Below are 22,761 nucleotides of genomic sequence, written 5' to 3' on the forward strand. Positions count from 1 at the left end.
AAGCACTAGGAATGCCATTTGATGACTGAAATTACAAGCCAGAATTGGACCCTTTGGCACTGATGCTCTTTTTTATCGTTTACATGAAGTTTTTTTTTCACCACTCACACTCCATATAAATGACTTTTTAATAAAATTTTCTGGGATTAGGTTAGATCAGTGGGGGTACAACTCTTGAGATTCCAATTGTTCAGCAGAATGAAGTGACCATGGCCTTCCAGCATGAGCTACAGAATCTTCATTGTTCACCCAGATACAATGGTCCAAACATCTGAGCTGCAGTACCAATTACAGCCACAACAGTTGCTATGCGTAAGTAAATAATAAGGGAGCTGCAGCCAGCGACATAGTCCTTCATTATAGGGATGAAAGAATTTATAGTAGTAGTGAAGCGCTTCACTAGGCTCGCCGTCCGCTTGTAAGCCAACTGCCTAAACTCTGTGCCACTTCATCCCCGGTGCCTGGAAAAGCTGGATCTATTCCTGGGAAACTGGGAGAAGTTTCCCAGGACTGGATCTAGCTTTTCCAGGCACCTGGATTTCAAAGGTAGCCAACTGAAAAGCCAACGGCCAGGCCTAGCAAACCGCTTCACTTTACTACTGCTGTACATTTTCCTATTTCTAATTTATTATGAAGTCATAGGGGGAGATTTATCAAACATGGTGTAAAGTGAAACTGGCTCAGTTTCCCCTAGAAACCAAACAGATTCCACCTTTCATTCCTCACACTCTTTGGAAAATGAAAGGTGGAATCTGATTGGTTGCTAGGGGCAACTGAGCCAGTCTCACTTTACACCATGTTTGATAAATCTCCCCCATAGTGATCAGACACCAACTGGTTGGACTACGCTGAATATGGGCCATTAAAGAGGTACTCCAGCGGGGGTGGGGGGGGGGCACTTTTTTGCTGGGACCAGGGACGAGGTGGCTGAGGGAAAAGACGTCCACTCACCTCCCTGGTTCCAGCGGCGGGTCCCGCATCGCAGCGCTACGGTGCCCGGTTCCCGGCCGCTTCCTGGTGTCTGGCGCGGGTCCGAGACGTGACTTCTCAGGTCTGCTCAGCCAGTCAGTGAAAGAGGCGGGATCTGGACTTGAAATGGATCCTGCCTCCTTCACTGACTGGCTGAGCGAACCTGAGATGTCACGTCTCGGGCCCGCATCAGACACCAGGAAGCGGACAGGAACTGGGCACCAGAGCGCCGCGATGGGGGACCCGCCGCTGGAGCCGGGGAGGTGAGTGGACATCTTTTCCCTCAGCCAACTTGTCCCCGGTCCCAGCGAAAATGTGCCCACCCACTGGAGTACCCCTTTAATGGTTTAGTTCTGGTACACCCTTTTAAAAATAAGGTCTCACTTAAGGCATACAAGTCGATCAAGTAACTGATCCCAAATGAGGTTAACAAAAGATCAGCCTTTTTTCCACGTCCATGCTTTATTAGTAGAAAATATTCATGCTTACAAATATGAAGGTCAAAGTCATAGAATTCCCAGCACATTCCTTCCGTTAACAACCCGGGCTAAAATATACATCTGTAATAAAGTCTGTCTGTTTGTGTATTTGTGCTGATGAGATTATATACCATTTTTTCATAGAAATAAATAGGCAGATAATTCTCCATACTATGAAATCCTGTTATTTTACAGTTTATTTTGCAATATGAAACCTAGATATATTGCCACCATTAGCTCATTTTAAAGACATAAACTTCAGTTCTTATGAGGAAAATGTAGCGGCGGGCTTGATTAATATGTCTAATTACTTCTCTAGTTCATAACTGTGTTATTGGTAGCATGTAGAAGAGAAGCAGACATGCCTGAAATAGCTAAAAAGAAGAAAAAATCCTTACATCATGAAACCTTGCAAATTTTAGTGTATTGGACCTTCTGGAGGGGAACAGGTTAATTAATCATTCTGCAAAATAGTCAAACATTTTCATGTATTAGATTTTGCAAATCTGTCAGGCGGCCATTACAGCAGCCATCTGATTTCCTGTGGTCCAGCTATCATGCTGATACATTTGCTGTGGTATGCACTTATGTTAAAAGCCATTAACTATAGTCTAGTTTCACAAGTCTATCATTTATATATGGTTACATTAAACCATTACATTAAAGATAGGTAAGAATCATTTAATGACAATAGCTCTATACGGAAGTTCTCAGGGGACTAACAATAGGGGTGCAGAGGTTGCAATTGCACTTAGGACCAGAAGCCTGAAAGAGCATAAAAGGACACAGTATGTTATTAGGAGACCAGTACTGAAAATGACTTGTTATGGATGGGAGACCTTTCATTGATTTTACATTGGTGTCCAGGGGCACTAAATGGTCACCATCATTTTAGCAAATAAAAAAAAAAAAAATGTATAGTACAAGCAAAATATTTATATATATATATATATATATATATATATATATATATATATATATATATATATATATTCATTCCTTCTTTCAGGCTCCATTCCTCCCCCTATACCTAAGTTCATCTGCTCATAAAATGGGTAGTTCACCCTAATTTACTTCTATTATGAAATCTCAACTCTTCCAGTACTTATCAGCTGCTGTAAGTCCTGCAAGAAATGGTATTCTTTTCAGTCTGAATAACAGGAGAGGGTTTCTACAGTTCTTGACATGGACAGAGGTGGCAGCAGAGAGCTCTGTGTCAGACTGGAAAGATTACATTACTTCCTGCAGGATGATAAGTATGGGAAGACTTGACATTTTTAAACTGAAGTAAATTACAAATCTCTGGCACTTCCTGCCATCAGTTGATTTAAAAGAAAATATTTTGTGGCACACTACCCCTTTAACTTGCTTAGAGCTCTGTAGAGGGGAGCAGTGGGAAAACTACTGGAGTAAGTAGCGAGTATTTGATCTCACCCCTGTTTTGGAGTCATAACTTACACAAATGACTACTGCTTTATAATATTCTTCATGCTGCTGCTACTTCTAAAGATGTGCTCTAGTATTATAGGAAAGTAGTATGCCCCCTTCTGTGTTCATTTACACCAATCAGGTCAACCTTCCCTCCCTTTTTCCTTTTTATGCAAGCTGATCTTAAATAAAATTCCGGGACCGTGCTTGTAATCCAAATCCACTCTTACCAAAGCAAATTTTTCCATATGAAATTACTGAAATGCAGACAATTGCTTCCACACCCCAAAAATAATGTTTTTTTTAATTCTGAACAACAGGTAGAACAGATGAAAGAAACAGTTGAATATGCCATGTTATAAGTTACTGTACAGTATAGCAATCAGCATGTGGTGTATAATGTATAGTGCATACATGTAAAGTGCATAAACCTGAAAAAACAGCAGCAGTTTGTAGATGCAGGATGGAAATGCAGATCCCCATAATACAGTAGCTTAGTACAACAGGCTAGAATAGAGAAGCAGGACTGCTGTCAGAGGTCTGTGTGGTCACAGGACAGCAATGGGGAAGGGAGTGTGCACTCAGCATGAACCAATCAGGAAGTTAGAATCATAGTTCTGTGCAGGAGGACAGTGACAGTAACTTTTCTATACAGGAGTGTGTATAGTTTAGTGTAAGTGCAGGCACATTATAGCAGGAATGGAGCGGATGGGACACACAAGGACTGACAGAGACTACAGGGAGTATGAAGGAATGATCAGGGTATAGGGTGAGAGAGGGGTTACAGCAATGCACAGATTACCTGCACAGTCCTGTCCCCTGATGCCAGCCCCAGCCTGAAGTGGATCTGCTATGATTTGGAAGGTGAAGGAGACTTCCTGGGTCAGAGTACAGGGCTGTAGACCCCGCTATGCACACCATGCCCCTCCTCCACTCCCCCTCCCACCCAGGACAGGGAGCTCTTACACCAAAGCAATGCTTTTAAACCAAGTTACAATTTTGAAAAACTGTGAGCTCTTCTTGCAAAACGCTCTTAATCCAAGTTACTCTTAAACCAAGGTACCACTGTATATATATGTGTGTGTGTGCTGTATGTTTATACAGTTGTGTATGCGCATGTGGAGTGTCTCAGAACCCTGCTTCTTTACATGTTGCTGCTGAATGTTTACACATATGTAGTATATTGCATTTATTCAAGATCAACAGGATATTCTAAGAATGGCAGTCATAGTACTGCATTTGCTATGTATCTTTGATGTGTTCCTTGACAGCAAGCATGAGCTACAGTGCACAAAAAAGGTTAGCTGCGCATATTATTTTTGCCATGTAATACCATCTGCTTGAGAAGCAAGTATGGGTGCGTTTACACAGACAGATTTATCTGACAGATTTTTTAAGCCAAAGCCAGGAATGGATTTAAAGAGGAGAAATCTCAGTCTTTCCTTTATGACCTGTTCCCTGTGTATAGTCTGTTCCTAGCTTTGGCTTCAAAGATCTGTCAGATAAATCTCTGTGTAAACGCACCATTACTCAGGTCTATCAGGGCCTTGCCAAAAGTCTTCCTCTCTGCAGTCTTCTTCATCAAAGGGAAACAAGCCCCAAAGTAAGCTTATAAAAAAGTGTGGAGAAGCCATGTGCTCTGTCTAGTTTAGTCTAGTTCAGTCAGAGTAGTGGTGTAGACTGTTCCTGTGTTCCTGTAAGCCAAGTCATGGGCTGCCGAAACCACCAGTGGTGTAACTGTCACCTGAGGGACTACGCATGTCTACGCTGAGGTGGTCATTCTCTACATTCAAGTCCTGCATGCTGCACAGTTTCCCAGTCAGCAGTTGGAGAAGTCTATGTCCCCCGCTACATTTTGCTTGATCTAATATTGAAGGTTAGCTCCTACTAGTGACTCATTAGTGCCAAGTACTCCTGGACGTGCCACAGCAAGGCCAGATTTATATCTCCGTGAGTACTGGTTGTCTCCTTAAGTAATGGCAACTGATTCCAAGGTTGCCATGACAGTAGAGTACCGTACACATTGGACAGTGCCCCTCTAGATAGTCTAGAGAAGAAGATCAATTCTAAGGCTGCTGAGGCAAAGCCTGCATCGGCAGAGTGCGTTCACTTGGAGAGAAGAGGATTTATCATTAAAAGACTTATGTAATGCATTTGCTGTCTTACCTCCTCTTTGGTGTTTTATGTCATTGTGTCTAGGTGAATGGAGAAGGTCAAAACTCCATCTGGCTTATATATCAACAAACAGCTACACACCGAACCCCACTGACTTCTGGATAGGTTACCATCTTCTGACAAACCATAAAATAAATCCTTTAATCGGTATCGTAATATTAATGACCGTAAAATAAATCCTTTTATCGGTATCCCAATATAATGAGTATTGCAGGTATACAGGAATAAAACACCAGTACTGCTGCTGCCCATATAATCCTCTGACACTCCTCCAAAATATATAGCACAGAGTGGGCTGCACAAAGAATATGGATGGTTTCAGTGGGTTTGCGCCCCACTGGGAATCCTGGGTGGACACCCAGACTGTTGTAGTATAATTAATCAGTGTATACATGCACACAAAAAGCATATTACACACAAATATGCACACACAATACACAATACATACTGTATATACATAGATCTGAACATACTGGACACATGACATAAATACGTAATAGATGTTTGCACACATATACACACACAGCAATTTAAAAAGATGCACAAATATGCAAACACGCAAAAAATTCACAGAAACAAAGATATGCAGATTACATATACATAGATCTATAGTATTAACACGAATAGAAAGATGATGACATATATGCACAAACACAAACATTACACAGATATGTACACTCACACACATAGGGGCATATTACATGGCCCGATATTAAGGAGCAAGCGCGCACCGATCTGTCATGTCAGCACTCGCTTGCACCTTGTTCCCAGCTTGTTGTCAGTGCTTTTAAATGCATTGACAGAAAACGGGGGCAGCACGGGGAGCAGCAAGAAGGGCTGCTCAGACGATCCTTAGATCACCGGGTGACCTATAGAAGATAGCCGCGGTCTGCTGCCACCGCTTGCACAGACCGATGGCCAGCAAACTGTCGCTATTGTTTTGATCAACTTTTAACATGACCTATTACACCAAATGATTATATTTCAGAAATGGCGGTAATCGGCCAAGCACAGCCGATAATCATTTTCAGTAATAGGGCCCTTACTTTTTCTGCAGGTTAGGAAACTCCAGGGGTGTTGTGAAATCTCCACTTTGCTTTAAGCCTGGACCATACAGCCCCTCTCCCTCCTCACTGACTGCATAGCTAAAGGGGAGGGGGACCAAGAGAGAAGTGGAATCCCTGCTGCTCTGTGCATCTTCCTGCCTGACACCTGCGGATTTATTTCTGTGTGGAGGGGGCCCCGGCTGACAGACAGGAAGATAGCTGTGTCTGTTCCCAGCCTGGGAGCAGCTAAAGAGGGAGGCTGTGCACAGACACTGCAGGGAAGGTACAGCTTGTGATTTTAGTTCAGTGAAAGAGTGGGTTCTGCTGTCAGTACCATGGATGAAGTCACACCACGCTTCATGTGGAGGGTGGAGGGTGTGCAGGCCTGGGTCCCTCTGCTGCACAGGCCCCATAGTAGTTGAGTGGTCTGCTTCCACCATAGCTACGCCACATAGCTAGAGTAAATGATGACACATTATTTCCTAACCAAAGGTTTACATAGCAAAAACTAAATGTACAACTATCCAACTTACATTTAACATATAGTATAAAAGAGAAACTTGATATGGCATACGGTAAGTATAACAATCCATACTGGCGTGCAACTATGAGAACATCTTGTGTCCCCAGGTGCTCCCGTACTGACAGGGCAGACGATGACACATGAGACGATCCAACGAAATTGCACAATAATATTGTATGGTTTTAGCCCTGCCTGGAGATCAGTGGTGAGGTATGTTATATTTATGGTAACCAAGAATAGTAATGGTTCCCTATGGGAAAATGAAGATATTCTACCATAGGAAGGGTCATACCAGCCATAAGCCAAACCTCAAACATGTCATTCACAGATGTTCTTGAAATGCACCCTGGGGAGACTAGGTACAAACAAGAGTTGTTCACAGAAGTATATAAAGCCTGGACGTGGCTCCCTTCTAGGACAGGCTGAAATGAGTTAGAAAATATGTTGAACAAATATTATAGTATTATAAAAATGCCTCCAGTTCTACCTATACTCATAATGCATAGGGATGATCAAACCTCAGGATTTTGCAGGTTTGAACGTTGCGAACGTTCTCGAACTTGCAGCATTTGATTCCCGATGCCTTCCTGTTCCGTGGGGAAGGAGAAGACTGCCCGAGTACTGCCTGGAATTCCGGGATTCAGCCTAGGTAATAGGTTGTATCCCGGAATTCCAGGCAGTACTCGGGCAGTCTCCTCCTTCCCCATGGACCGGGAAGGCATCGGGAATCAAATGCTGCAGATTCGAGAACGTTCAAGTTCAATCGAACCTGCAAAATCCCGATGTTTGATCATCCCTATTAATGCATATCTCTCCCCCAGCCCGCCCTGTCCCATCTTGATTGACAGTCTCAGTCTCAGACAGCTCAGTTTTGCAGCACATGCAATGAATCATTGAAGATAGATATTGTTTTCTTAGATATTGTTTCCTTTGTTGCAGCTAACAGATTCCCTTTAATGTGCCGTACTTCTTGTTAAAGTAATGGCGTGGACACATCGATCTCCTAAGTATGATGGCATGACAGCTACAGACTAGGGATGGTCCGAACCCGCTGAGGTTCGGGTTCGTACGAACTCGGACTCTCGGCAATGATTCCCGCTGTCTTAAACCTCCGTGCAGAGGGTGGATACAGCGGGCGGACCGCCTGGAAAACAGCCGGAATACAGCCACAGCCATAGGCTGTATTCCAGTTTTCCAGGCGGTCTTCCCGCTTTATCCACACGCTTTATAGCCCATAAGCCACTATATATGGTTCCTAGAAATATTCAAAGGTCCTTGTTCAAGCTCCCCTTTGAATACCAAAAAGAGATGGTTAAGTGGCCTAAGTTAGGCCTGTTACCAATTATACTCAAGTCCACTTGCTTAGGGTTTCTGTCCTTTGGATTTCCACTAACAGTAGAGAATCACTTTCTCTTTCTGTAGATACTCCTGCAAAACTCTCTCTCACTTCCAGCTTTAGGGTATGTTCAGACTGAGTTAAAGTGGCGGAATTCGTCGAGGAACCCCACTGCAGACTCCGCTTGGAATCCCGCCTGCCTCAGTGTGTGATGTGATGCCACACGCCTCCACTCTCCGTGGCTCTCCATTGAAAGAATAGACATGTCAATTCTTTTAACAGAGAGCGGAGACGTGCAAGACATTGACACACTGAGGCAAGTGGGATTCTGAGCAGAGTCCATGGCAGGGGCTCCTAGCCGGATTCTGCCACTTTTAGGCTATGTTTAGATGATGTACTGTATCTTTTCATAAAATCACTGTCGTTGTACGATGGCCGAGATTATTGCGAAAAGATACGTTACCTTGTCGTGAATGGGATCCCGGCCGGAGCGTATACACATAGTATACGCTCCGGCCAGGACCCCTAGCGGCGCTGCCAACTGACATGTCAGATTTCTGTGGCCGCTAATGAGTGAATTGCAGCCGCAGAAAACCCTGTCAGTTCACACAATAGAGCGAGTGGCTCCAGCCGCTTGCTGTATTGTGTGCTATGGGGAGTTCTGATGCGGGCGCGCACGGATGCGCCTGCATCAGAACTCTGTGGCCCGAAAGATCATCCAGCCAGTACTGCAGTACCGTCCGGGATGATCTTTTCAGAGACCGGCCGTTCCATGACCCGGCCAGGTCACGGAATGGCCGGTCTCTTACTACTAGAACATACTCTAACTCCTCCTTTGGTTCAGTTTCTCCACCTTCTCCTTTATCTTTTTCCCCTTCTTCAGCACCAGACAGGCTTGTCTGGCTGACCAGGCCTTGACTGGCCTGCTCACAGAACAGCCACTAGTTGCACTAAGCACTGACTCCGAACAGACGGAACTCTCCTTCCAGTTACAGCTAGGGTTTTGTGTGGCACCGGCTCGAACTACCTTCTCGCAGGAAAGAGCTGAAAAGTCTACACTACCTAAAGCAGTACCCACTAAAGACTGCGGATGTCACTGTGCCTAACAGTTTGTGTCGTGTGTGCTGAGGCAATGTAACCCATTCTCTGACAGTCAGTTACACTGGTACAGAGAATACATAGCATAGTTTCACATAAGAACATGTTACCTTATAACCAGTGATGAGCGAATACTGTTCGATCGAATAGATATTCGATTGAATAGTAAGGTATTCGATCTATCGAATATTATCGAACAGTTCGCCGAATATTCGATAAATATTCGATATGCGTTCAAATCCCCCTACTTCCGATTTTTACCTCAAAGTGGTCGAATAGATGTTTTTCAATAATCGAATACTTGTTCCCATAGACTTTAATGGGATTAAATATTCGAATATTCGGGAGATATTCATACCAACATTGGAATATTTCACTATTCGCTACACTACACTACACTATATCACTACATATAACACATATAATATACCGCTTGTTGACAGATGCTATCCTAAGCCTAGTTGCAGGAATTGTGCTCTGGTATACTACATTATGTTTATATTCTCTCTATTAATTTCAATGACCGTGTTGATAACAGATTTCAGATAACCTGCTGTAAGTTTCACATGATCCTGGACCAGACCTATACATTGATAAATAAGCCAACTACATAGCATTGTATACCATAGAGGTGGCTAACTGGCCCCAGAATAACGCTGGATCTTTAAGCGGATTTTGCAACATTTCATAGTAGAAAGATGTCTTCTGCTTCTGATGTCTCCACCTGTTTCTGAATCAAAAGCAATTTTCTTAAATTAAGTTGTTTTTTTTCCAGATGCATTTGCAGATAAGTCTTGGGTTTGCCAGTGAGACACAAGACAAATCCTTTCTATGGAGATTGTCGACTTTGTGATTACAAGACACAACAGGGTTATGCACTTGTCTTAGACACTGGATCGTGTGTATGAATGTATTATTTCTGCTTATGTAGTGTTTACCTATTACTTCTTCAGATGCCTTATTAGCTAGGTGGGGGAATTTCCTCCGAGTGCCAAATTAGGAAATTGAACCTGATCAGCAATAAGAGCCTTCAGCGTGTTTTATCTTTGGGACATTTAAAGTGTGTTTTTACAGATGCAGTCTGCTCTATTGTTTCTATGATATTACAGCAAATTCCAATGTTAACCCAGAACACAACAGCAGTTTCATAAGATTCAATGGTTGTGTTGGTGCAAAATATCACAATACATCCTGTTATACTACACCGAAGGGAAAAATTAAGCTTTCTGCATCTGCAAATAAAAATGAATAGGCTTCTTCACTTCACAATCTATAAATTTCCCCTCCAGCTCTCCTGCTATAGAGCTAAAAACTGTCTCCTATTGCTTCCTTCCCCAATGTCATGTTCCATAGGATAATACCTTATTATATTTTTCCCTTTCTGCAATCAGGTCACGTAATGACAGAATACAAAACTGTGGCTATTTTTTTTTATTATATATTATGATCTTTTAATACCCAAATATTTTAGAATTTTGGAATAAACAAGCTGATTTGCTAAGTTTCATGTTTCATATTTCTTGATTAGTTAGTAAAATCTACTGATAAAGAGTTGATATGTCATCAGACATGTCAATAGTTATTGATCCCACCAGGTCTCACTGCTGAAAACGGCCGGGATCAGGAGATATAGCCAGGGAGAGGAAGCGGCAGCAACAAAATCCACTCCCTATCCGCCTGCTCCGACCATCAAAATAGTTTTATAGACTTCCATTGCGGGACAGAGAAGTTTCAGGGATATGGCCGGGAAGTGAATGTGTCGGCTGCTGTGGTCTTTCCCAGGCTGTAACTCCTGATGGGGACAGCAGTGAGACCCACTGTGATCAATAACTTTATACCCTGTCTAATGTAAAAATGTATCCTGAAAATAAAACAAGCAACATGGGGTGGGATTTACATTTTTAACTACAGGTACCCGTAGTTATTTGGTGTGTGTGATGAGCAGTGTGGAATATGTTTCATACCTAATTATCAACTACTACAATATTTTAAATACAATGTTGAATTTATCATTATCTGTGCCATGTCGGTGTCAAAATTGTGCACAATGTCCATGCCAGCTCCATCTTTGGCCAAAATTATTTGTGCAAAGTGGGAGTTTGCACAACTTCTTGTTCAAACAAAAAGGCAGCCTGCACAATTGATGTGCGCGAATCCCATATATTAGTTTGGAATGTGAGTACATTTTTAAATTCTAAAGCTTAGTACATAAATACAGTAACGTAACACAGCTTAGTAACAACGTACCATCAGAACAATTTTCCAAAAATACAGTACCAGAAGCGAGCTTGGTACTTATTACAATAACATTCATTACATAAATACAGCACCAGTACCAAGCTCAATGCCAAGATGAATTTCTGTTATCCAAATGTATAGTTTTTAGTGTAGTATGGCTACAATAAGGGAGTCCAGGGATGAAAAATTATTTATGAATAAATTGCTTTAAAGAACAACTCCGGCGATGATAAAAAAAAAATAAAAAATCAATCGATTATAAACATAGTTTCCCACTTACCATCCATCCTGAGTCTGTCTACGTTTGAATTTCCCACTGTTTGCAGCCTATTGGCAACACTTCTTTCTATAGAGGAGAAGACTATATTGTGCTGACAGTTATGGTGGTATTAGTGGCGGTGGTATTTATCGGTGCCGACATTGTGAGCTTTCTCTTTCTCATCTGCTCATATTGTGAGAAGGACCCATCCTAAGAGGTCTCTGTGTCATGTGTGTCACGTATCTGGCCAGTGTCAGGTCAGCTTCTCGGTATTGAACAATATTATGTCACATCATTCTAAAACAAAATAATATTTCTAGGGTTTCTAGGGATCCTTATGTCAGTAACCTGAGTCACTATATATCTCTGATTTTAGCAAGAAAAACAAAAGGCATTATATGACATTTATGATATATGTGATAAAACAGTGTTCTCAATGTACACAAATACTCCTATAATAGATATAACCAACGACAAAACAGAAAGATATATATGAACATATAGGGGGAGATTTATCAAACATGGTGTAAAGTGAGACTGGCTCGGTTGCCCCTAGCAACCAATCAGATTCCACCTTTCATTTTACAAAGAGTGTGAGGAATGAAAAGTGGAATCTGATTGGTTGCTAGGGGCAACTGAGCCAGTTTCACTTTACACCATGTTTGATAAATCTCCATGTTAGGGTCCCATCCACTTTAGTCACCTTGGTGTTTGGCTTGTGCGCTCACACAATGAGAACCTCAATTTTAAATGTATAGCAAATTTAGCAGTTATTTCAAAATAATTTATATATATAAATTATATATATTTATATAATTTATATAATCAGTGTTCACATATATATATTTGCAGAATACTGCTGCAGATTTGCGTGTTGCATTTGCATTGCAGTCAGAGTTGCGTGCACATGTGCATTTATTTCCTTGTTTTTGGAGGTGATCAGCTTTGTTTTTTGCATAGAACGAGCAAAGTGATCGGTGTGATGTTTGCCGAATCCAAACACTAAACACAAAGCAATAAAAAGTATAAAGCAAAATATAGAAGTGATGACAACTGTGTCAGAAAAGCTCTAGTTTCTCTAAACCCCAGAAGTAAACCATTGGAGGGGAAATGTAGTATTGTAGTGACTCCTAGGACTGGAGCCTCTACTATGATGTCCATGATTTTTTTTTTTTAAATAAATCATATGGACCTGTGTTTTATAGATTTTATTAGGAGTAGGAGTGATTTTTTTGTTAAGTATAAATTAAAATATTATTCATTTGAATTTTGCAGAAGCTCGAGGAGATAACGAAGCTTAATATGTACAGATTAACACCCCAAGGGTGAGGAAAAATGGAGCATGAAACAGTTAAATTCCTATGTGCAGTCCTGCTATCTTGAATACTATAGGTCTAAAGTAGTGAAGAAGTAAAGCAGCTTATGGCCTAGAGATTGGCAGGGCGGAGAGCCTATGGTTCCCTGCTCTGTCGAAGGTTTTAGTCTTATCTGTGCCCTGAGTGACACTCTCCTGGGATCCTTCACAGGGCCCATTTGGGGATGGGGGCCTTGAGCAATTCCTCAGTTTGCCCTGTCCACAGCACTGCACAACCATCTACAACAAAAGATGATTCACCAGCATTTTAATTTACAAATTATTCCAGCTATGAAGGCACCAGCAACTAAAATTACTGTTTCCCTGCCATCACAAAAATAGATAGTTGCAGCTTCAAATCTGCCCTCTGGCAAGAAACAAAGCTCCGAGGTACAGTATAGCCCAAAGTGCATTTCCGTTATAGATAAGAGACGTTAACCCTTTCTCTAAAGCAAAAACAAGGTTTCCAAAGAGCTAGATCAGCCAAGGCCTGTGCTGGAATGAATCACTCATAAAGGTCTTTTACACCGTCTCTGTAGCACACAGGCAGCCTTATAATGAGGCAGTATAATACAGCCACATAATACTCTAACACCACCTCTCTCACAGTAGGATGAAGGAATGAAAGGCTTTTCTCCTTGTCAAGCATGCAGTGAAAGGTCACACAAGAGATCGTCTTTTACCATACCCTGTATGCTAAATAGGACACGTCATGCTTAATAATTTATCATTTAAGGAGGATGTGTCATCAGACATGACCTATTGTTTAAATTAAGTTTTCGTGTTAAACATTTTTTATGATTTTAATTCTTTTTCTCCAAACTATCGGTTTTATGAAGAAAAAAAAACAACTTACCACTCTGCCTTATTATAGACTTAAACTTTCTTTAACACTTATATACAGATAACACAAAACCCACCATACAATAGGTGATGGTCCCAGCTCACCTCCACCCCTCCCTACACAATAACCTCTGCACAGGTCACAGAGCATGCCTAGGACTCTCTCCCATAAAAGTCAGCACCAAATTTTTTTTAAGCCAGTCACATGACTCAGTGGGAGTGGAATTTAAATACATTTAAAGGAGATGTCCTAAAAAAGTTAAAAATCTCAGGCAGGCATGCAGAAACATAATAAAGAAAATATACTTACCTGTCCCTGTGCTCCTGTCATGCCGCTCTCACATGCCACTGTCAGCCGCTGGATGACATTCTCGGACAGCTGTCACTGATTGCCCGAAGGGGCAGTCCATCAGAGGGGTATGTGACGTTGCAGCTGGAGGAGCTGCAGGATACCACAGTTGACAGGAATCGGTAAAATATCAGTGCTGAGACATGAGGATGGGTAAGTATGCTATTATGTTCCTGCATTGCTCTGCCTGCCTGAGATTTTTAACTTTGGCGGGACGTCTCCTTTAAGTAGGTATTTAATAGAACTTATTATAGTAACAAAAACAATAAGTAATTTCAGAAATGCTGAATATTTAAAGTGAATCTGTATTCACCCTCAACTGACAACCCCCCCCCCCAAACCACAGGTACCATTCATAGTCCCCTGTGTCATGTGACATTCTAAAGGTTAAATACATTATTTTGTATATTCGAAGTACAGCAATGTGAAATTCCTTAACTGACATTTATTACTCATAAAACAATGAGGTGAGATCACACCCTGTGGTGGGAATCTGATTATGTCATCACCTCACCACCCACTTCAACCAATCAATTAACACAACAGATTGCACCATTGTAACATTAGTACAGGTGTTTTTACAAATGGTAATTATCTTGCAATGGAGTTTCACTTTGTATTTTTTTACCTGTACATCTAATATACGTATTAAAAAAAAAAGCTAAATGATATGTTAGGGAGTACTCTCAGGGCCATATTTACCACTAGGCACCTGTGGTCCTGGGCCTAGGGCAGCACATTGCAGCAGGGGGGCAGCACCAGGGAGCAGGGAGGAAGGAAACAACTTTTTTTTTTTTTTAGTCTCCCACCTCCCACTCAGACTTGCCAGTAAATCTGGTCTTTTTTTTTTGTGGGGGGGAGGGATGACGGTATTGGTCAGGTCTGGTATGGCGGTGTTATCCAGTCACAGTATGGCGGTATTGTTCAGGTCTGTGAAACACGAACTGGAGAGAGTGGAACGGCTGCACATCCCATCTATGGCTGATACTAATGCCGCTAGGCCTATATTAAAAATCAACACCAGAGTGTCTGTATATGAATTGATCAAGCCATATTGCCCCGAGTACCACCGCGCAGGTCCTCTGGTCCACACGGGTCCCTACGCTAACTCCACACCGTGTCGGTCAGCGACCGCCAACCCCGCAAAGCGTGCACATGCAGGGAAGGGAGGCCATGGAACGGCCCTGCAACCCCAATGTCACAGGACCAGACCCAAAAAGCCCCACCAAAACCCAGCCAGCACCACCGGCGGGGAAGGCTGCCCCCAAACGACACAAGTATGGATATGGTATTACACTTACCATTGCTGCTCTCACAGAATGGGGAAGACATTGTTCAGGTCTGGTATGGCTGTGTTATTTAGTCACAGTATGGCGGTATTGGTCAGGTCTGGTATGGCGGTGTTATCCAGTCACAGTATGGCGGTATTGTTCAGGTCTGGTATGGCGGTGTTAAATGTGACGCCTGGAGCTATTACCTACCAATCTACCAGTCCTGTTGTGAGAATTCCCTCAGGCAATATGCGGACCGCTCTAATCATTGATTCAATGTGGAAATTTGTTTATTTTTTAAGTAATTAAAAACCATGAAAATGCAATTCAGACAATGTTTCTACATGTGGCCAAAACCAGGCTACCGTATCTTCCTCAGTAGTCATGTGCTGTTACCAGGATTATTGGCCATACGCCTATTGGTTACCACATGAGGGAATGGTTTCGGCTCCATGTGGTGTAGTACAGTAAATGTGGGAATGCGGCTTAAGACTGATCAGATATCAATATGATGTTCAGAAACTATAAAATTCTGATGTTTATTGGTAAGAGAAGATGGGGCTTCTTCAGGTTTAGTGCCTAGGGCAGCAGCAGCTGGTAATACCACCCTGCATACCTCTATAATATTATACAGTGTAAAACATCAGCCCAGCACAGTGCCAAGCTGTTCAGTTTCTCCAGCGCTATATCATGGCATTGTAACGCCTGAAGTAGTGGATCCACTGGACCGTCACCAGCGATGGCACTAACCTCACCAGGAAGCGGAGTCTAAGGGGCCGCTGGTTATCACCAGAGCCCGCCGCAAGGCGGGATGGACTTCCTGCGGCAGGCGACCCCCAGGTCGCTACCCCTGGCTTGGTTGCTAGTGACGGCAGGCGAGGCGTGGCAGGAGCAGTAGGCAGGAGATAGTGCAGGCAGAGGACTGTAGACGTGCTCGCAGGTGACGGACAGGACTCAGGAACAATGGGAAGGCAGCGGGCAAGGACTAGGGACAAGGACTGAAGACAGGAACCAGGGACAGGGACTAAGGTCAGGAACAACAGGGGGCTGGGCCAACGCTATGTGAAGCATGTAGAGGCTCCAACACGAGGGACAGGGCACGCTGGGATTTATAGGGAGTGATTGGGTGCAACTACCAATTAGGGACGGACTGGCCCTTTAAATCCGAGAGAGCCGGCGCGCGCGCGCCCTAGGAGGCGGGGACGCGCGCGCCGGCCGGCACAGACGGGGACAGGAGCGGCGGAGAGGTGAGGCGCCCCCAGGGGCCGAACTAGCAGCAGCGCCGGGTCCCTGCACAAGGACCCCGGCGGCTGCATGGGGCAGGAGGAGGTCGCGGCGGCGGCCCGGAACACGGGCCGCCCCCGCGGCCGTGACAGTACCCCCCCCCCTTTGGCCTCCCCCTCTTTCTTGCCTGCAGATGGAGGCATCAGGCAAGTCTTGGTATTCCGCCGGTAGGCCGGACAAAGGCTTGGCGGGCTCGGGTGACTTCAGACACTGGTTGGAACAGTCCTGACCCCAACTGAGAATCTTCCCGGTTCTCCAGTCCAGCTTAGGGGCATGTAATTGCAGCCAAGGGAGTCCCAGGAGGATGGTGGAAGAAGAATGGGGCAGGACGTAGAAGGAGATCTTTTCCAGATGTGAAGAGCCCACCTGGAGGACTAGAGGTGCGGTCTGGTAGTGCACATGGTCGGTAAGAATCTCGCCCGTGACCGAGGAGATAGTCAGGGGTCTGGCTAGTGGGGTCACGGGTAGCCGCCATCTCTGGACCAATGTAGCTGCAATAAAATTGCCTGCTGACCCAGAATCGAGAAAGGCAGTAGACTGGTGAGTTTGTCCTGAGGGTGTCTGGATGGAAACTGGCACAGACAATCTTGGAGAGGTGGCATTCACACTTAGGGAGACCTCTCCCACCGGACCTAGGTGCTGGCGTTTCCCGGACGCTTGGGGACGTTGGGGACATCTCAGCCGAAAGTGATCCGAACCACCGCAGTAGAGGCAGAGATTCGGCTCCAGACAACGAATTCTTTCATCAGTCGTCAGGTGAGCCCGTTCCACCTGCATAGGAATCTCAGGAGTCGACTGGGACACCAGAACGTCAGGATTCTGGAAGACCGGCGCCAGCTGGTGATGGCGACGGGACAGGCTTAGTCGCCGTTCATGCCAGACCTCCTCCTCTCTCTCAGAAAAACGAGTATCGACCCTGGTGGCCAGTAGGATGAGTTCGTTCAGGGAGGTAGGTAGGTCTCGGGCGGAAAGCACGTCTCTCACCCGACTGGACAGGCCCTTCTTGAAGGTGGCTATTAAAGCAGCCTCATTCCAGTCTAATTCTGCCGCCAGGGTGCGGAACTGGATGGCGTAGTCACCAACAGAGGAGCTCCCTTGAGAGAGGCCGAGGAGAGCAGTTTCAGCTGAAGAGGCATGGGCAGGTTCCTCAAAGACGGAGCGAAACTCGACTAGGAAGGTTCGGAGATTGGCAGCAACAGGATCATCTCGGTCCCACAGTGGCGTGGCCCAGGCCAGAGCTCTACCCTCCAATAGGCTGATGATGAAAGCCACTTTAGAGCGCTAGGTGGGAAACTGACTACTTAAAAGTTCAATATGCATGGTGCACTGAGTCAGGAATCCTCTGCACAACTTGGAGTCACCAGAGTATTTGCTTGGGAGAGCCAGTCGAAGTGTAGAAAAAGCAGCAGGAGGTGGTGTGCGCTGGGCTGTAGTATGCTGCTGTAAGGCGGCAGTGAGTTGCTGGATCTGCTGCGACTGTTGCTGGATTTGTTGAGCCTGTTGGGCGACCACTCGGGCTATGTCACGGATATCAGGCACCTCGCCGGGATCCATGGTTGGAGCCTACTGTAACGCCTGGAGTAGTGGATCCACTGGACCGTCACCAGCGATGGCACTAACCTCACCAGGGAGCGGAGTCTAAGGGGCCGCTGGTTATCACCAGAGCCCGCCGCAAGGCGGGATGGACTTGCTGCGGCAGGCGACCCCCAGGTCGCTACCCCTGGCTTGGTTGCTAGTGACGGCAGGCGAGGTGTGGCAGGAGCAGTAGGCAGGAGATAGTGCAGGCAGAGGACTGTAGACGTGCTCGCAGGTGATGGACAGGACTCAGGAACAATGGGAAGGCAGCGGGCAAGGACTAGGGACAAGGACTGAAGACAGGAACCAGGGACAGGGACTAAGGTCAGGAACAACAGGGGGCTGGGCCAACGCTATGGGAAGCATGTAGAGGCTCCAACACGAGGGACCAGGCACGCTGGGATTTATAGGGAGTGATTGGGTGCAACTACCAATTAGGGACGGACTGGCCCTTTAAATCCGAGACAGCCGGCGCGCGCGCGCCCTAGGAGGCGGGGACGCGCGCGCCGGCCGGCACAGAGGGAGACAGGAGCGGAGGAGAGGTGAGGCGCCCCCAGGGGCCGAACTAGCAGCAGCGCCGGGTCCCTGCACAAGGACCCCGGCGGCTGCATGGGGCAGGAGGAGGTCGCGGCGGCGGCCCGGAACACGGGATGCCGCCGCGGCCGTGACAGGCATTAAGCAGAGTGAAGTTTGTGCTGTGATTGGACAGAGAGGTGAGAAAAAGGAAATCCTCTATGTACTATTGGCATACAGCCCAGGTCCAGTCTCATCTCCTTAAATGTAGACAATGAGAAATAGTTGAGCACCATGAAGGGGATTCTCAGGAACTCAGTAACAGATAGTGATAGGATTAAAATTACCTTATCACATTTCTACAATAAAAAATATCATTTGAAACAAGTGCACTTTAAAGTGTCATTTTATAAAAAAAAAAATATATATTTTTTATTTTTTTGCAGAAATCAATAGTACAAGCAATTTTAAGAAACTATGTAATAGGTTTTATTGGGCAAAAAAAAGCCTGTTTCTGTACTCAAAAAACTGTTTTAAAGCCTCCCCCTCTTACTTCTTATCTGAGTATTATCAAGCTAAGCCGTCTTCATTACAGAGGAGCAAAGTGAAGACAGTTTGTAGACTGTCTGGGCACATAAAACACTGGATTTGTGGTGCCTCACTACGAGTGTTACTGGTTTATACAACCCTCGCAAAAGCCTGCACTCTAAGTAAAAGTGGTAATGAAGTTGTACTTAGGTTTTGCCACTAGATGTCGCTACCATTTGTATATATACTTGTATACTGCACAGCTGTAGTGCACAAGGGGTTATTGTTTCTTTTTAATCTGCACACCAATAAGAGCTCTTTTCTGTTCTCCACCTATCTATATTCTCCTTTCTTTCTCTGCACTTTTGTCTCCAACACTCACGGGAGGTATTACATACCCTGTAGGAAGTTGTCACATGGGGAGAGGAAGTACACACCCAACCTTAATCAGTCCAGTGTCGTCTAGTGTGTGGTAGTGGACAGACATATGGAAGCACGGAGACTCTTTTTTTTTTTATTATTATTATTATTTTTATTTTATTTTCCATAAAAAGACAATACAAATAGTTCTCCTCGCAGGGAGTACAAATACCTACTAATCCAAAGTACTATAGTCCCCCCCACCCCCCACCCCTGAGACTGGCGAGAGAGGGGAAAAAAAAAACAAAAAAAAAAACATACAACTCATTTAGTCCTCAGACCATTTCCCCCAGGTTTTCAAATATTTTTTCCTGGGTTTATCCCTTGCCCCAGCTAATATTTTTTCATACTTTTGTATTTTCCCCATGAGGTTAAACCACCATTCAAACACAGGGGGATTGGGGTCCAGCCAAGCCCTCAGAATTACTATCCTAGCTAAGAGCAAAGCTTTAAGTACAAAGGTCTGATGGCTTTCCAAGCCCACCGAGCAGCCAAGTATAATATATTTTGCACAATATGGTACCACAATCTCCATTTTCTCAACCATACAGTCCACAACCTTCCTCCAGAAGACCTGTATTACATTGCACCTCCATAACATGTGGATATAATTTGCCCCAACCTGGCCACATTTAGGACATGTGTCATCCAATCTAACCCCAACCTTACGTAAAAAGGTCAGATGATAATGTAAACGATGTAAGATTTTAAACTGGACCATCTGATGGTTTTTATTCAAACTACACTTCCTAACATTACCTAGGATGTTGTCCCACTCTACTTCTGTCACCTCTCCTACTTCTTCTTCCCACTGTTCTTTTCTTACTACTAATAAACCAATCTGCGTATAAATTTTCTGTGAAAATCATATATAGTCTCTTCAGTTCCCCTTTCTTATTACCGTGCATTTCTTCTACTGTCTCCATAAAACTAAAAATATAAAACTTAGCCCTCCTCCCACCCATCTGGGTTTTCATTGCGTGAAATAATTGCCTAAATCTTAACCAGTGAGATTCGTGTAGTGCAAATTCTATTTTAATTTCCTCAAAGGTCTTCAAATATCCAGCCCTAAATATATGCTCCACACGAGTGATCCCGTGAGTGTACCAAAAACCATGATCACTGACCGTATCCAATTGTGTCAACTGTAAATTCCCCCACAGGGGTGTATAAGATGTGTACCCTATAATACCCCAAAATTTCTTAATTTTTCCCCATACTTTCCCCCACATTTGCACCATCTTCCAATCTTTATATGTGTGAAGAGACCACCTATGAGATTCCAAAAATTCAACAACGATTGATAATTCAAATTTTCAATCCTAAAAACCACCTCTCTCCAGTGTACATTATCATTACCCCTAATCTGAAGAATTTTATACATATAAAAAATAAAAACGAAAATCTGGCAAAGACCAACCCCCCATATCGGATGGAAGAGTGAAAGTATGATACCTAAGTCGGCATCTCTTACCTCCCAAAATCAGTTTACCTAGCAACACTTCAAGACGCACAAAATACCCATCCGGGATCCAGGCCGGTGCCGCCTTAAGAAAATAGAGTACTTGTGGCTGAACCACCATTTTCACCAGGGCTATCCTATCAGTCATAGACAGCGGTAGTCTAAGCCAAACCTTGATCTTTCCCTCCAATCTATGCAAATAAGGCTTAAGGTTTAACATGGCATATCTTTCCAGTTTTTCAGAAACTTTTACTCCCAAATACTCTATAAAGTCCACCCGTCTCTGAAGCTTTAGATTCTCTGCTGTTTCCATTTGAGGGTGGTCAAGTTCTAACAGTGTTGATTTGGACCAATTAATCTGAAACCCTGAGTAGGAGCCAAATAATGTAAATTGTTCCATCGCGGCTGGCAAGCCCGTACCTGGGTCCCGGATGAACATCAGCACATCATCGGCATACATAATCACTTTACTATCTCTGCCCTTTAGCCCAAAACCCTCTATCCTTTGATCTTTTTTTAATAACTGGGAAAGGGGTTCTATGTAAAGAGCGAACAGGACTGGCGAAAGGGGACAGCCTTGTCTAGTAACTCTATTTAGGCAAAATGCCTCAGAGACTACCCCGTTCACCATTTTGCTCACTACAGGCTTTAAATACAACATTTTTATATACCACGGAGACCCTTTCTTTCTGCAAAGCAGCACTTAGCCTTTTTATGCAGTGCAAAACTACTTAGGAGAGGACAAGTCAGAGATCACCCCAACCCATGCCGTGAACATCTCTAGAGGCACAGGACACTATCCTGAAGCAAGAGGAACTGATCCAGATAGAGCAAAGTTGCTACAAGCCTACGTACTCTACCTCGCAGCACAGGTGTAACCAGGTAATTTGGCCACCTTTCTCAACTCAGGTAACAAAGTCTAGGGCTTGTGTCACCCTAGGAGGACAGGTCACCCGACACTGTAGGGCGGGTGGGTCACAACTCCACTCCAGACGACTGTGATAAGTACCCAAGAGACCTCCTCACAGCCCGGCCGGTCACCAACCACAGGGGTTAGGGTATAGCCAGCCTTCCTAAAATAAAAGCAGGTGTGCCCCCTCACCTGTGTGCCCAACCGTCACTGGCGTCACGACAACCTGACATCTGGCCGAGCTATACCATCTGGCAGGTGAACAGTTGTTGGGGGGGGGGGGGTAGGAAAACAACATTTTGAGTTCAGAAGTATACTCTTTTGCTTATTAACTAACCTATTACAAAATTTCTTAAAATTGCTTGTCCTATTGATATTTATTGATTTCTGAAAAATGACATCTAAATGACAGTTGGGCTTTAAAGCGACTCTGTACCCACAATCTGACCCCCCAAACCCCTAGTACCTTCGGATAGCTGCTTTTAATCCAAGATCTGTCCTGGGATCCGTTCGGCAGGTGATGCAGTTATTGTGTTAAAAACAACTTTTAATCCTACAGCGCTGTGTCTAACGGCCGGGGCTTACATTTGTATATGCATTAGGCAGGCACACCTCTCCTTCCCTCCTCAGCATTCGGAATGATCTAGGAACATTTACTGCTGTTTGAGCTTTGCACAGGTGTCTTAACGATCCAGCCCATG

This window comes from Dendropsophus ebraccatus, chromosome 11 (assembly GCF_027789765.1).
Source record: "Dendropsophus ebraccatus isolate aDenEbr1 chromosome 11, aDenEbr1.pat, whole genome shotgun sequence".
Taxonomy (NCBI): Eukaryota; Metazoa; Chordata; class Amphibia; order Anura; family Hylidae; genus Dendropsophus; species Dendropsophus ebraccatus.